Below are 5000 nucleotides of genomic sequence, written 5' to 3' on the forward strand. Positions count from 1 at the left end.
ACGAAGAGACATCAAAGACAAGAAATATTACGAACTCTTCATCAGAAGCAATATTGATAGTTTCTCCCACATGCCTCTGCCTACAACCTCTGACCTGGTTCCAGAACGGAACGTAAGCCGTCTCGATTTGGCTACACTTACATGTTCGCTAATGGTCATGGATTTCCAACCATTTTTTTTTTTTTTTTTATCGAATATTTAATTTCATATCAAAGAATGATATCAAATTAGTGTAACTGCAGAGATCATCTCGGCAACGCTGAGAGTAAAATAAAATACTCGGTTGTTGTCACAGGATTAGAAAAGACTTTCAAGAGCGACAAGGGGTGTACAGAGAAATCCTGCAGGTCGATCTTTCTCGATGAATGGAAATGCTTTTCTCCAGATCATGAAAGGAGGCGATAAATCTTCCTGTGTGCAAGGAAGCACTCCAATCGATTGACTAACCAATCACTCCGATGAGAGATCAGACATATACAAGGCCAAAAAATATTGTAGAGTGAGTTTAAATCAACAACTGATAAGTTTCCTTCCTCCACGGATTATGCAACTGACATCATAGGAGGTTCTCTTGATCATGTTTTCCTGGACCTCGATGATGAATCACTAGAAAGGGTTAAAGTCAATCTCAAGATAAGGATGACTTAGAGAACATGAACTGAAGTCAGATTCACGGGCTCAGTCCCCAACGGGAGATGAGAATGGGGCTGCACAGACAATTACGTTCCTTCATACAGTCTCCCAAACTAACAGACACATTCTAATGTGGATGCATGTGTATAACAGCAGCCAAGGAAAACTATAAAGCTTAATAAGTTGGAGGTGGTGCCTGCAATATTTAGCGGAATTGCAAATTGCAATAACTTTAAAACACCGATAATGAAGAAACCTGTCCCCCCCCCAAAAATTTGTTTTTTATTTAAAAAAAAAAAAAAAATTAAGATGATTAAGACATCTCCTGGCCCAAAAGAGATCAGAGATCAGGAAGATATCGGTCCTCGCAGGGACAGCAAGCCCTACATCACATCTATTTATTTTTTGTAAAGTGCATGGAGAGGGTAAAGGGAGAGACAGACAGAGAGAGAGGAAAAAAGGCCGGAGACATGGTGAACGACGGGAGAGGAGGGAGAGAGAGAGCGAGAGGAGGAAGGGAGAGAGCGAGAGGAGACGTGAGAGGAGCAGAGGAGGAGAGAGGGGGTAGAGCGGAGACGTGAGGCGAGCAGAGACGTGAGAGGGAGAGAGGGGAGGAGCGAGGGGAGGGCGACGTTGAGAACCGAGAAGAGGGGGAGAGCGAGAGAGGAGAACGGCAAGGGAGGAGGTGAGTGGGAGTGAGAAGAGAGAGGGCGAGGAGGGGAGAGAGACGGAGAGTGGGGCGGGGAGGGGAGAGAGCGGGGAGGGTGAGAGGGAGGATGAGACAGGGAGGAGGAGAGAGCGAAGAGAAGGGAGAGGTGGAGAGAGAGAGAGAGAGAGAGAGAGAGAAGAGCGAGAGAGAGAGAGATGACGAGAAGAGGGAGGAGATATGAGAGAAGGATGAGAAGAGGAGAGGAGAGATTGACGCGGCGAGCATAGGAGGAAGAGAGAGAGAGATGAGCGGAGAGTGAGAGGGGGGGGGAGAGAGAGAGTAGAGACCGGAGAGGGGGAGAGGAGAGAGGTGCGAGAGGCGTTAGTCGGGATGAGAGAGGAAGAGAGAGAGAGAGAGAGAGAGAGAGAGAGAGAGAGAGGGAGAGAGAGACAGAGAGAGAGAGAGTGAGAGGTAGTGATAAAAGAGAGAGAGAGAGAGAGAGAGAGTTGATGACTGAGAGAATGACGGCGAGAGAGGAGGGAGAAGGGGAGAATTTGGAATGAGTGAGTGGGGGTGTGGAATGGGAGTGGTCGAGTGGGGGACGGAGAGGGGGAGGTGATGGGGGGGGGAGGAGTAGAAAGATAATTTATATAATGGGGGTGAACGGAGGTGAGAGAGATATAAGGGGAGGATAATATAGGATCGGACGAGGAGTGTGTTGATGTTGTAGTATAAAGGGGGGGGGGGTGGGAGGGGAGGAGGACGGAGGAAGGTCTGAGAGAAGGGAGAGAGGGGGGGTGGTTAACAAGGGGGAGAATGGAAGAATGAAAGGGAAAGGGAGAAGGAGGGGGGGGAGAAGCGGACAGGGAGGGCAAAAATTTAGGGGAAAAAGGGAAAGAGGAGATGGGAGGGGGGGGGGGGTGGGGGGAAAGCAGATAAGGATAAAGAAGAGGTAAAATAAGGGGGGAGAGAGGAAGAGTGAGGAAGGGAGGAGGGTAATGATAGAGGGGGGGGGGGGGGTAAGAAGAGAAGAATCCTAGAGAGAAGGACAGAAAAGAAGAAGGAACAGGGATAGAGAGGAGAATAGAAGAGGAGGAGGAAAGATGAAAGCGAGAGGGGGGGAATGAAAGGGGAGGGGGGGGAGAGGAAGAACGGGAGGAGGTAGAAAGGGTGAGAGAGAAGTGAGGGGAAGGAAAGGGGTGGGGGGGGGGGGGGGGGTGTGGATTGGGGGGGTGATGGTGGAGAGGGTGTAGGGAGGAGTTGGGAAGAGGAAAGGTGAAGGGAAAGAACGGGAAAGGGAAGAGTAGAAGACATAAAAAATAAGGGGGGGAGGGGGGGGGGGGGCTGGTGGGGGGAGAAGAGGGCAATGAGAGAGTTGGGGGAGGTGTGGTGGAGCGGGGTTGGTGGGAGAGGGGAGGGGGGGGGCGGAGTGAGGGGGGTGGGGGAGGGGGGGAGAGGGGAGGAGGCGGGGAGGAGTGAGAATGAGGGAGAGGGGGGGTGGAGGTACGAGAGGAGGAGGAGAGAGAGGGAAAGAGGGGAAGAGAAGCGGAAAAAGACAGAGAAAAAAGAAGAGAAAGGAAAATGAAGAGGGGAGAGACGAGAGAGCGAGAGAGGCGACCGAGTTTGACGAGAGGAAGAGAGAGACGTGAGGGAGGGATTAGGGAGAGAGGTAGGAGGGGAGAAGAGAGAGAGGATGAGCGAAGAGACGAGAGAGGACCGAAGACTGGAGAGAGAGAGAGAGAGAGAGAGAGAGAGAGAGAGAGAGAGAGAGAGAGAGAGAGAGAGAGAAAGAGACCAAGAAAGAATAACCACGGATCGGGAAAGTGAAATGAATATATATTTACTTTCTCTCTCTCTCTCTCTGTCTCTCTCTCTCTCTCTCTCTCTCTCTCTCTCTCTCTCTCTCTCTCTCTCTCTCTCTCTCTCTCTCTCTCTCTCTCGCTCTCTCTCTCCCCCGCCGTCGTTGCCACCGCCTTCACAGACGAAAACTTTTAAATCTGGTGTTATAAAGGCGAACGGCAAAAAAAAAAAAACGGAAAAAAAAAACGAACGCGGTGAATTAGAGTCCGCATATATCCCTGTTGCTCACATCTGTCCCCGTCCATCTTGGCTGGGTGGGCCGTCCACTTTCCTTCTCCAAGTCCTGGTGGCCGGCGAGTTTATTTTGTCCTTGAACGCCGGAAGAGAAAGAGTAGCCCGGAGAAGGTTCTTGCGCCTCTGATATCGATGTCCTTCTTGCCATATCCTGCTCCATTCTCCGATTCATTTCCAGCTGCTTGGCTTGTCTGTCTGTTTGTCTCTCTTTCTCTTTTCTGTTTGCCTATTTGGCTGTTGTCTATTTCTCTGTCTTTGTCTTCTTTATCTACCTATCCAACTGCTTGCAGAGCAGCTTGTCTACTTGTCTATACATATTTTATAATTTTGACTGCTTACTTGCATTTTTACTTACCTGCTAGTTTGCCTGCTTTCTTGCCTACTTACTTGACTGCTTGCTTCCCCACCTTTTTGCATCTTGACAGTCGATCTGTATGCCTGTTTCTGCTCCTACCTGTCTGCTTGACTATATCTTTATGTTAATGATTCCTAGCCTGTCTGCCTGCTTCCTTAACTGCTTACTCGGTTATCAGGCTACTTATTCGCAAGCATGCATGGAGCTTGTATGAACGGATTATCCGTTTGTTTGCTTGCTAAACTACTTGTTTGTTCGCTTGAGTGCTTTCTTCTGAATTCTTACTTGCTTACTTATTTACTTTCCTTCCTCTCCCTTATCCCCTCCTTCATTTATTCCTTTGTCTCCTATTTCCAAGACAAGAATTCTTAAGCTTGAGTTTCAGCGAATGTCTCATACCGATGACCTGACTTATCTTGTTCTTCCTTTTTTTCTTTCGGTCTGTCAGTTTCCCCCCGCTTCCTCCTCTCTCTTTTTCTTCTTCCGATCTATCTCTTGCGTCTTTTCTCATCCTCCCCTTCCCCTCTCCTCCCCCTCCTCCAGAGCATCGCTTGAAAGTCTTCCCTCTCCGTCTCCTCTTCCCCTCTCCATCCTCCCCCTCCATCTCCTTCCTCCCCCTCCATCTCCTCTTCCCCTCTCCTATCTCACCCTCCATCTCCTCTTCCCCTCTCCTTCCTCCCCTCTCCACCTCTCCCCCCCCCCCTTTCCTTCCTCCCCCCTCCACCTCTTCTCCCCCTCTCCTTCCTCCCCCCTCCACCTCTTCTCCCCCTCGCCTTCCTCCCCCCTCCACCTCTTCTCCCCCTCGCCTTCCTCCCCCCTCCACCTCTTCTCCCCCTCTCCTTCCTCCCCCCTCCACCTCTTCTCCCCCTCGCCTTCCTCCCCCCTCCACCTCTTCTCCCCCTCGCCTTCCTCCCCCCTCCACCTCTTCTCCCCCTCGCCTTCCTTCCCTCTCTGTGAACACCACATGAAAGCCTTCCCGGCCACCAAGCCTCTTTTTTTCGGTCTTTCTCCCTCAGCCCGCTTCCTCTTCTGCTTTCCCGTCTTCCTGCCCTTCCCCTTCTCTCTCTCTCCTTATCCCCTTCCCCCGTTCCCCCGACTCCCCCGCTTCTCTTCTTCCTCCTCTCCTTCCCCTTCCTTCTCTGCCACCCCACTCCCCTTCCCCCTCCCATGAGGGCCTTCCTGGTCACCAAGCCTCCTTTTTCTGCTCTCCTGATGACGCCGTTTTGCCAACACATTTCCTCGCGGATGCTATCCAGGAGCTATTGAAAG

This window comes from Penaeus japonicus, unplaced genomic scaffold, assembly GCF_977035675.1.
Source record: "Penaeus japonicus unplaced genomic scaffold, GWHDUDI00000001_assembly GWHDUDI00000037, whole genome shotgun sequence".
Taxonomy (NCBI): Eukaryota; Metazoa; Arthropoda; class Malacostraca; order Decapoda; family Penaeidae; genus Penaeus; species Penaeus japonicus.